Source organism: Podarcis gaigeae (genome assembly GCF_964106915.1).
Source record: "Podarcis gaigeae genome assembly, chromosome: 11".
Taxonomy (NCBI): Eukaryota; Metazoa; Chordata; class Lepidosauria; order Squamata; family Lacertidae; genus Podarcis; species Podarcis gaigeae.
Window position 1 is genome coordinate 25,341,980 of NC_139687.1, and position 12,118 is coordinate 25,354,097.

Consider the following 12,118-nt stretch of genomic DNA (forward strand, 5'->3'; position numbering starts at 1 on the left):
AGATGAGCACAGGTCAACTGTAGACTCCGTATTTTGTATTCACAAGGTACTAGACTCAATCTGTAGCATAATCCCCAGCATCTCCAGTGGAAAGGATCAGATAGCAAGAGAAGAGAAAGATCTCAGCCTGAAACTGTGGAGACCAGAAGTGCCAATATTGGGAGGAGGCCAGGTAAGCCCCGCCCTGCATAATCGGTCACAGATATGGCACACACACACTCCATTTGAATGGCAATACCCATCAACTTGGGGGAGGCAGCCTGCTCAAATATTTTACTGGGAGGGAGGTGAAGGTACCTCAGCCCCGAGGAGTTGGCTCCTATGGTGGAGACTTGGTGGTACTGAGCTAGAAGGACAAATATTCTGGCCTGACCTACAGCAGCTTCTTATGTTCCTGCAATGGCCCCTTTGTTCCCTTGCATTGTGTTCCATGAGCCTTCATGGTTCATTAGAGCGTCTGAGACAAACACTAAGCCATGAGAGCGGAGAGAGAGATGTTTCTTCTCCCTCTTGCAATACAAGAAGCCAAGGCCACCCAGTGAAGCTGAACGTTGGAAGATTCGGGATACAGGTACTTCTTCACAGAAAGCAATGTTAACCATAGTTAAATGTGGAATTTGCTCCCATGAGAGATGCAGTAATGGCCACCAACTAGAATGGAGGATTGGACAAATTCATGAGGGTGGGGCTATCCATGGCTGTATTACATCCAGTATCAGAGGCAGTATCAATAGCCACTGCTGGGGGGCATAAGCAAAAGAGTGTTATTGTTTTCATATCCTACTTGCAGTTTCTGCATCTGGTTGCCTGAATTGTGAGAATAGGATGATAGACACAGAATCATAGAATGGGAAGGGAACAGAAGGGCCATCTAGTCCAACCTCCTGTAATGAAGGAATCTTTTGCCCAACACAGGGCTTGAACCCACGAGCCTGAGATAAAGAGTCTCATGTTCTACCAATTGAGCTATCAGGGATGGGCCTTTGGCCGGACACAGCAGAGCTCTTCTTACTTTTGCACACCAACCCACTCTCCGTGCAGGGCAAGATCCCAGGGGTTCCTGGCACTTACCTAGGGTGGTGTTTCCTTCAAAATGAGATACAGCAGAGACTGTGGTGTCTTTGTGATATATGATTTGCTTAGGCATCTATACAACCTGAACCTATGATGGAGGGCTTCACAGCACCGACACCCCAAGAGGGCCTTGCTTTCCCCATAGCTGCAACCTTCGATTCAAACAGAAAACAATATTCTCTCTATGTCTCTGGCTTTCCAGTAAGCTGCTTGTAGCTTCTAGATCACATCACTCAACTCTCGGTCTAGTCTTTGTCCTACCCGCTTTTCTGTCTGATACTAAGCCAATCTCTTGGTTTCCTTAAGGCCCGTACATAGAGGGCTCTTACTAAGAGACTTGTTTGGCTATTTCAAAAATTTGAATTCTTGCTTAGATTTTAACACTTGCTGGATCCAGGAATTAGAAGGGTCTCAGCATACAGTCTACCCTGCCTAACCAGCTCATAATACTATGTTACCTGAAAACGAAATAAAAAGAGAAGCAGGGCAAAACCAGCCCAGACTTTACTTGCATTGTTTTGTTTTATTAGTTTAAATTCATTCTTTATCCTGGATGATAGAATGAGTTACATCTTTTTTTCCCTTATCTAAATGTGCCAATGTTTATGTATACACCATGCTATGCATTGCGTGTGTAGGTCCCCAGGCCACCCCTCAAATAACTTCACACATAATACGTAATTTAGTTTTGGTTTTTGGGCACTATTTTGGCCACAACTTTATTAAAATACAAAATCAGTGAGTGGTTGTTTAGACATTGGTTATGACTATCTGTCCCCCCGCCTGGGACAGAACTGACATCCCGAGGTCCGATCGGTAGCCAGTAGAAGAGAAAGTCAAACTGGGGGTCATTTGAGCTAAGCGTCGGACCCACGCCGCTCACCCCAGCAGCTCCCCGAAAGCTTGCCGGCCCAGATCCTATGACAAGGATTCCCATGACAGGGATTGGGCGGCCCTGGTCCCATGACAGGGATTGGACGAAATCATGGCAAGCCCCAGGATTCCTTTAACGGAATTCCCTTCAGCGCAATGGGAGGGGCAAGCCCAGCCTGACCCCTCCACCACCAGCATATTATAACCAATGCCTAACCGCAACCTTACAAGTTGTGACGAATTGCTGAGTAGTAGGCAAAAACCAAATGGCACAGCCAATCACCAAATGGCAAAATTCCTACTAGGCCCCTGCGCCAAGGCAGACGACCCCATGACAGGCAAAGCAAGGTCAACCGGAAAAGAGGGCGGGCGGGCGGGTGATCCGATGCACTCTGCAAAGAGAAAGAGAAACCAGAGTGCACCAATATTTAAAGACCATGGTCCCACCCACCCAATTTGCAACATACAATTTGCCCCAGCAACCCGGTTATCCAATCACAATGCCAGGCAACAACTGTTAACCTGCCTGGCAACAAGAGGTCTGGCCCGGTGGCCCACACCGCAACACGTGCTCTCATTTATTGGAGAACACGCCTTGCGTGTGTAGGTCCCCAGGCCACCCCTCAAATAACTTCACACATAATACGTAATTTAGTTTTGGTTTTTGGGCACTATTTTGGCCACAACTTTATTAAAATACAAAATCAGTGAGTGGTTGTTTAGACATTGGTTATGACTATCTGTCCCCCCGCCTGGGACAGAACTGACATCCCGAGGTCCGATCGGTAGCCAGTAGAAGAGAAAGTCAAACTGGGGGTCATTTGAGCTAAGCGTCGGACCCACGCCGCTCACCCCAGCAGCTCCCCGAAAGCTTGCCGGCCCAGATCCTATGACAAGGATTCCCATGACAGGGATTGGGCGGCCCTGGTCCCATGACAGGGATTGGACGAAATCATGGCAAGCCCCAGGATTCCTTTAACGGAATTCCCTTCAGCGCAATGGGAGGGGCAAGCCCAGCCTGACCCCTCCACCACCAGCATATTATAACCAATGCCTAACCGCCACACGAGCTCTAACGCTCGCCGCCAACCACTCACAAACCCAACCATGAACCCAATTTAGTAGCCACCGCATCCAGCCAAACATCATTCCCCAAATCGGAGAGGTGCACTCCATCTGCCCGGTAAAGGGCCTCAGCCTTAAAATTAATGTCTGGGTGCGAAATACCAAACCACCCAGCTCCAATACCTTCACACAAACAGCAGAGTTAATGCGCTTCCTGGCCCTTTCAGCGGCCTCCGGGCGGGAAACACCGCGCCAGGTTTGCCTCTGCAACAGGTGAGACCAAATTATTCTCACTGAAGGTAATAAGGCTGCCAATGCCTCCAAATCTCTTTTGGATTGAGGTGTGCAAAGCAAGGCAATCAATAGTTGCCACATCATTTTTCCCCCAGCTGCACCACTATGGCCATAGGGTGGGGAGGTCCGAGAGCAGCCGGCGACCAATCAGCGGCATAAACTCTCCCCATGACATTCCACGTCTGGAAAACCATGACACTTGCATGTGCTGTGGGAGGCCGGGACACGCTCCCTTTGCAGACTGCCTCGCTCTGCTGCCAGCCCAATGAACGATGCTGTGTCCCACTATCCAGACGCGGACCAGCGTGGGATCTGCAAGGGTTGAAACAAACAAGCATAAGTACCAAACTCAGCATTTTGTTTCGCACTTAACCCTTGAAAGCATACAATTTCCATCTCCCCAAATCCTTGATCCTGGCGGCTGAGAAGCCCCAATGGGCCGCCATAGTCACTGCACCTATGCGAAAGGAATGAGGGGCGAAACCAGAGGCTGAGATCCCACAAGCAGAGATGGCCATATGCATGACTTTTGTGAACTGGTGTCGCGCCAAAGAGTGACTATTTTCATGCATGAGTAGGGGGCCGTCCCCAGGAGGCTCAAGGCCAAGTACTTCCTTACATCCTTGACTGGGCATGGGCCCACCTCCCCAGTCGCTGGGAGGCGGACAACTTCCCCCCGACCCAGCTGGTCAGTTTTGGAGTTGCGCACTACAAGTCTCAACTCCAAAAGGGGAATGCATATCCCGAAGGAGCAACCCACGAGAACCAGCAACTTCTAGGATCAAGCCAGCCCCCAGGGGAATGAAAAGCCAAATGTTTCTGGTATCCAATAACAGGGCAAGGGCCCACCTACCTGTGACTGGAAGCCTGATGATGGCAACCCAGCCCACTAGGTCTGACTTAGAGCTCCAGACACTTATGACAAGCTCCAAAGCAGATGAGAAAAAATCCAGAGGCAATAAGCCTCCAAACTCTCAGCCCTGTGCTGGCTTTAACACAATTTCCCCAACCCTCAGTACACCAAAATTACAATGGAATACTGAAAGAAGTCTCGTCTAGATCTAGGACCAGGAGAGAAGTCTTAACTTGCTGCAGATACTGCACAGGTCAAGATAGACCGGCCTCCTGCCTGCAGTCCTGTGAAGGCTGGAGCCTTTTACAACCGTCCGAGACCCTGAGCATGACACACTTTTAGAAGGGTCTCTGAAAAATTAAAGCTTTACTCTGGCAGACATTGCAGCAGACTGAATTCTGATGGTTTTAACAGTGCATACAATCTGCAGCAGGTAGTCCAATTACTGCAGGTCCTGCTCAGAGGATGGAGGCAAGTTCCTCTGAATGGCCGAGGACTCCCAGCTAAACGCTAAGAAATCAGTCCAGGCCTGAAAGCAGAAGGGGAAATGTAAGCTACTACTCCTCTTAATTATCAATTGTTGCCAAAACGCCACAGGAGCTCCAGAAAATCCGGCTATAGCTGGGCGTCCAGAGGCCAGGATCTGAAGCTCTCCAACTGAAAACAGGATAGAGTGACAGCGAAAACATTAGAAGATCCCGTAATAAAACGAGCAGATACGCAATATTAAACCTTAAGCAGTGCAGCTGGAAATAACTTAAAAGGGGGACAGAGACTCTGCCAAAGCATGAGGACCATTTTGCCAGGACCCTCACACTGCCTGGTTATCAGACCAAGACAGACCCGACGGTCCCTGTACTCCTCAGTCCAGATGTGCGCTGACACTACAATGGGGAAAACTCAAGAAAAGTTAGGTCACATGTGATTGCCTTGCCCTACCAGGCTCAAGGCCACTGTACAGGATGATGAAGGGACCCTGGGCCATGAGACCCCACCTGGCCAAGGAGGAATGGAAGGGGCAGCCTGGAACAACCACCCTGCATGCCATTTTTTTTTTTTTTTAACTGACCTAGCAATGATAGAATCTGACAAAGCAACATTTGCTATCAGAGGAAGTATTACAAGAATAACGTCCTTCATGGCAAACAGCTTTTCCACAGGCAAGCAGAGGTATGAGCAACGGTATCCAGCTAGCCCCCAAATACGTTAAAAGGGGCAGTAGGAGCCACTGTCCTATCCACTGGGAACACCCAGCTCCTCAGGGAATAAAAGGGGCGTACAGTAAGCCTTAGCAGAGGCTGGTGACACATGAACCAGCCAGTAAAATAATCCACATAACGATACCCCCAGTTAAACGAGTATTGACTCACAATGTTCAATCCAGAAAAACGCTAAAGGACTCAAGTGCTGCACAGCCTATAGCGCAACCCATTGGCATCGCCTTATAAATGTAAGGACCATCCAATTAAGCCCAACTACTTATAATCTTGAGGGTGAACCGGCAGCAACCTGACAGCTAATTCAATATCACATAATGCCAACAAGGCCCTCTTCCAATATGTTGGTAAGCTCAACTGCCTGATCCAAAGATGCAAATTTTGCAGAACAATTCCAGAGAGTCATTCACTGAGGTGCCTTTGGGATGCGATGAATTATATGGGGGATTGTATGGGGCTTTCCTAGGGACGATCCCCAAAGGGATAAATGAAAATAGGAATATCAGGAGAATCAAGGGGATACCACCATACGACCAATGAAAGCTGCTTCCTAACCTTCTAACTTGCTAACACAGGTAGCTCTCTGACTGGCTTAGAGTTGCTGTATTCTGAGCCACTGGCTGAAGAGCCAGCGGAATCCCAAACCATGGGAAAACCCTTCCCACAAGCGCAAAACCACTGACCTATCTAGATGACCATTTGGCCAGGCTTTCAAGGAAGATTTTTTTTTTTTTTTTTTTTTGTTTTTGAAATATGGGCGAGAGGTATTGAGTTATTGCTTGCTAGCCCCTAGCCCCCACATTGGGCAAAATGCCCTGCCTAGTGTTGCCACCATGATGTGTAAATTTACAGGGCCAACGCCGGCCAGAAACCCTAAAAAGTCCCAACAAAGCTGCTGCCGGGCCAGCTTCCTGCATACCAGCTTAAGGTACTATTGCTCAGGGGATTTCCATTTGAAATGTGGAACTGCACAAGTGGTCCACATGTCCCCGTCCCTGCGATCCTAGCAAGCTGAGGGGATGATGGCAGCCCTGCATCTAACATTCCCATAGTGAATAGCAACTTAAAGAATAGTGGGGTGGAAGGGACCCTGAGGATCATCTAGTCCACTCACCCACAATATAAATAATAATAATAATAATAATAATCTATTTGTACCCCATCCATCTGGCTGGGCTTCCCCAGCCACTCTGGGCAGCTTCCAACAAAAGATTAAAATACAGTAATGCAGCAAACATTAAAGGCTTCCCTAAACAGGGCTGCCTTAGATGTCTTCTAAAAAGTCTGGTAGTAGACATCTGGTGGGAGGGTGTACCACAGGGCAGGTGCCACTTCCGAGAAGGCCCTCCACCTGGTGCCCTGTAACTTGGCTTCTCACAGAGAGGGAACCACCAGAAAGGCCCTTGGCGCTGGACCTCAGTGTCCAGGTAGAGTGATGAGAGAGCATGCAGCTGTCCCATACAGGGACCAATCCTGCAACCTAGGCATTACCGGCACCATACGCTGACCAGCTGAGCTATCCAGGATGATCCCTAAAGACCTGGAACAGCCTGACCCTGACCCCTGGAGAGGTCCAAGGTGATGTCTGAATCATCATCAGAGCCCAGTGATGATTTACCTGCAAGGAGGTGTAAGCATCACCCCTGCTCTGCTTTTTTCCTGCCTCTGAAGACGCTTCCTTCTGGAAGAAGGCACCTGGGGCATCAACAAGTCATCCTCTGCAGGAGAGGCAAGCTCTGGAGGCATCTGCAAAGGCCCTGTCATAGTCTGCAAAAAGAAAAAACCTAAACAATGTGAGGAACAGGTGAAACCAATACTTTGTGCACACATGGGGATGCTATTCCAGTTAAAGAGCATACACAGAGTGCTCACTGGAGGCACAGAGAGCCTCTGGCTCCACTCTGTCTGTCTAAGATATACATTAGCAACAAGTGAGCCTGCAAACAAACAGATAAATTCTTATAGAGAAAGTGAGTCACATGTCACAGAGACTTAACAATTACTCTACTGCTAACTGTAGCAGGCTTAGGCCTGAATGATATGTGCAGGCCGAGCAGGCCGTGAAGGCCTCCATGCTTCTGCTCTCTGCCTTTTTTGTCTCATTGCAATATTAAAGGAACTCAATATAGTGCTCCCACCCAAGGCTAAATTAAAACTCAGCCAACAGCTCTGCATGCACCCAAAATAAAGCCAACCTTTGGGGATACTATAAACGAAGTGATTCTAGCTAAGCTGGGAACAGCCCTGACTAGCCCCACAATTAAACAGGCAAAAATGGGGGAAAACCTCTTTGCAAAAGAAAGCCCCTAATGGGGGCTCTCTCCCTATTGGGAAAGGCAAGCCCAGGAGGATTACGCACAGGCAGCGCTCACAGATACAGGGAGAATCTTCCCACAGGGCAGGGAAAGGGGTGGGGTGAGAAATCAAACAGGAAAAAAGGGAAATTAAATTAATTAAGGGACTAGAGAGGATTAAATAGAAGGGGGAAAATAAAGAAATGTAACCAGACAATGAGAAGATTGCTCCTGATCCGATGCACTCTGCAAAGAGAAAGAGAAACCAGAGTGCACCAATATTTAAAGACCATGGTCCCACCCACCCAATTTGCAACATACAATTTGCCCCAGCAACCCGGTTATCCAATCACAATGCCAGGCAACAACTGTTAACCTGCCTGGCAACAAGAGGTCTGGCCCGGTGGCCCACACCGCAACACGTGCTCTCATTTATTGGAGAACACGCCTTATCAAACATGTTTTCAGTCAACTTTGTACACTTGGAATTAGATGAGCTATTTTAAGCTGACCCATTTAGGTTATATTTCTGAATTTTAATTTGACAGGAACAATGCTATTATTTCCCACTTAACGTGCACACAATGGAAAATTTAGCTTTACCTGGTCAGTTGCAAAATACAGAAGCCACAATTCCTACCAGAAGCATCTGAACCCATCTTACTTTTCAAAGGCAGCAATGCATTTGAGTAGAAAGTTTGGGACAGAAGCTCAAGTTGTTTTGTTTTCCTTTCCAATCAGTTCAGTCTTAACTGGTTTTGCTTTCAAATATTTTCAGTGCTTGTAAAAAAAAAAAAAAAAGTCCCTTGCAGGGCAAAAAAAAAAATCATTGAAACATTAAAATGTGTGCCTCTTCAGAAAAATGTCTTTGGAATTTATATTTATACAGGAGCAATGGAATGGGGAATTGGGTCACATACACATAGTGAAATATTTTTATTTGAAACAATCCTTGGCAAATTTGAATGCCGGTGGCTGTGATTCCAAGAAAATATCATTCAAACACCAGAGCAAAGGGGTTCATTTAACCCTGTACTGGGTCCAGAAGTGTAGATTTATCTTTTCCTTTTGTTTATGAAGTTTGCCAAATGCCACAGTTTGGCTGTGGGATCTTGGTTTTTCATAAAGGTAAAGGAACCCCTGACCATTAGGTCCAGTCGCGGACGACTCTGGGGTCATGGTGCTCATCTCACTTTATTGGCCGAGGGAGCCGGCGTGCAGCTTCCAGGTCATGTGGCCAGCATGAATAAGCCACTTCTGGCAATCCAGAGCAGCACACGGAAACACTGTTTACCTTCCCGCTGGAGCAGTACCTATTTATCTACTGGTACTTGCACCTTGATGTGCTTTCGAGCTGCTAGGTTGGCAGGAGCACGGAACGAGCAATGGGAGCTCACCCCATTGTGGGGATTTGAACCACCGACCTTCTGATCAACAAGCCCTAGACACTGTGGTTTAACTCACAGCACCACCCGTGTCCCAGTCTATCATAGGAAGTCAATAAACTAGAAACTGCTGTTAGCCTGAGGGAAATGAGAATGGGATAAGAAAGGATGCAAGTGCTATAAAATGGCTTGGAACATTAAAAAAAAAAACTACTTTAAATGCTCCCAAGGGCTTAGGCATGTTCAGTGGATGATTTTTTTAGCTGAAATAGCAGACACATGTACCTAATACCATGGTTACATCCCCACCATACATTTAAAACACATTTAATGCACACGGCTCCCCTCCCAAAAGCAAATGGTCATCTGTAAAATGCCTAGGTCAGAAACTGTGGGATTACAGTGGTACCTCAGATTACAGACACTTCAGGTTACAGACTCTGCTAACCCAGAAATAATACCTTGGGTTAAGAACTTTACCTCAGGATGAGAACAGAAATTGTGTGGTGGCAGCCATTAGCTAAAGTGGTACCTCAGGTAAAGAACAGCTAAAGTGGTACCTCATTAGCTAAAGTGATACCTCAGGTAAAGAATATTTTCAGGTTAAGAACGGACCTCCAGAACTAATTAAGTTCTTAACCCGAGGTACCACTGTGTTGTTATTATTATTATTATTATTATTATTCATTTATACCCTGCCTTTGCACAAAAAGTACTAAAGTACTCATGGCAGCTCACATAAAATCAGCACAGTACAAAATAAGATACAAATGCAAGCTAAAAAATAAGACAAAACAGCCCAACCCAACAGCACTTAAAAAGAAAACGTTTGTTATTTGTTAAATTTCTGCCCTGCTCTTCTTCCCAAAGAAGCCTCAAGTGGCAAACAATGAAATGCTAAAATACAATTAAATAATTTCAAAAACATCTAAGAAGAATTTAAAACAAACATTTGGAATACCTAACAACTTTTAGAACCCACCACAGTTGCTAATTCAAGGTTGGCAGGGGAAGGATATTTTAAAACCAGGACACACACAAAAAATATTGAGAGCCATGAGATTGCACAGCCTGTCCCTCCTTTGGCTCAAATTTCTCCTGCTGGCCTTAAAAGTGTTTAACTTCTCCCTTTCCCAATCTTGCTACTTTTGCCAGATACCTTTTCTGATCATAGTTGATACCCCATAAACTATTCTCTCTGCTGAGCAGAACAGTGGTGGTGTATGCTGGATTATACTTTAGGCTAACAAGTCAAATGAAGAAGTTACTAAATAACTATGTTCAAGAGCTTCACTGATCTTATATTTTAATTGCACAAGAATTGTGCCCAATATATATCAGTTTTTCTAAAACCTCCTTAGGAACAGTGAAGATACAGGGCAGTCTTAAAGATAAAATGCTACAAATTGTGAGCCTGATTTGGCTGATGATTATTAATAATTGTAGTAGTAGTCACCTTTTAGATATGTTTTTATGATAGGTTTTACAAACCCATGCTAAAAATAGATTTTTAAACAGTACAAAAAAACAACCCTGAATGTAAGTTTTAAAACAACACAAAATAGACACCTAAGGCACCTTTTCATCCACCTGGAAAAGCTTCTCTAGATTTAGATATACAGGCTACAGCCAGACACTTCTCTGATTATAGGGTTCTGAAAAATATTAAGGCCCTTACAGGGGGAAAATAATGCATCTATCATACTTTTAAAGAACACTTTTTGTTGCCTCCTTTAAGCATTGTGAGCTCAAGTGTAAAAAAACTGATTTAGAGAAATTTCCCAATGGCCTCAAAATCTGTATCTCTCTCCTGTTATGTGGAGAGAATATTTATTTAATTTTGTCCACTGGAACACTATAATATAAACATATTTTTAAATGCATGTATATCAAAAAAGAAAGAAAAGATGGAGTATTGATTTTAAATTGTGTTAATAACACTTTGGAATTCTCTCAGGTTTGATCATTTGCCTGATTATTTGTATGTGGCACTGACATGCGTATAGGCTGTAATTTAATGCTTAATACTGTGTTTGTTTTGTATTTAGCCATTCCCTGATCTACTTCGTTTAAACAATAATGTGCTGATACAATTCTGTTTTATGCAAACTTTTCACTTTCATGCCTTATTCCCCAAACAGTATTTTTCTCATCATTTTCAGCACTTCTGTGAACACATTCAATTACACGATATGGGACTAATAAGTCCTTTGCGCCACAATACACACATTTGATATATGGTAGCTCTAATCATTTGCATTATATAATGTTTCTTTCACTCCACACTACATCAATTTCATTGACAATGGTAATTTAAAAGCTAATAGAGGCCTTTCTTATCAGCTACACTTTGGAGCTCCAAAATGTTACGTCCCACAGTTGGCAAAAAATGGATTTATTCGTAATAGTCAAATATGTTTACCCAAGATTAACAGCAGCCATATGCAATAGCATTTTGTACACATCCAATAGTATCTTAAGGAGATTGAAAAAGATGTTCGCTAATCCTCTTTGCTTCATCTTTTGTGTGCCCAGCTTGAGATGATTTACGCTTCATGTGCTGAGGACCGTTTCTTCAATTATTTTTTGTGGACATGGAATTCCCACTCCCACCCCCCAAAAAATACCTACAGTGACTATGCACACATGGGAAAGTCTATTGCAAAAAAAGCGATCAAACCTGGCTTCTCACCAGCTCATGAATAGTTTGATGGCAGATAGCTGCTAGGCTTTCACAGTAGGAAGCTTGTCATGTCTGTATATGTGCAGACAGAGCTTCCAGGAGTCACTTTGCATCTGCAGAAAGTAAAGAGGGATGTGGTGTTCACAATCAGCTTTGTGAATTTCAAACTTCTCATCTTGTGCGATTAGAAATAGGCAAAATTCTTGAAAATTTAGCCTACCCAGAGAATATTTTTTGCAACATGCCATTCTCATTTTCTGCTAACCATTGGCTCACTCAGGGAATCCAAGCTGCATTTGCATGCACCTGTATGCACACACAAAATTCATAAATTGTACATCAATGTATGCATCTTTATAACTTAATTGAAACTAGGAGAG

The 12,118-nt window shown here is 44.9% G+C and overlaps 1 long non-coding RNA gene across 1 annotated transcript; it reads right to left on the reverse strand.

Moving 5' to 3' along the window:
- Window positions 1-2,597: 2,597 nt before the first annotated feature.
- Window positions 2,598-7,196, reverse strand: LOC310827280. The gene is made up of 2 exons (XR_014556272.1): window positions 6,995-7,196; window positions 2,598-3,618 (listed from the first exon to the last, which is right to left on the reverse strand). It is a non-coding gene; the product is annotated as an uncharacterized lncRNA (long non-coding RNA).
- Between the last annotated feature and the right edge of the window lie 4,922 nt (window positions 7,197-12,118).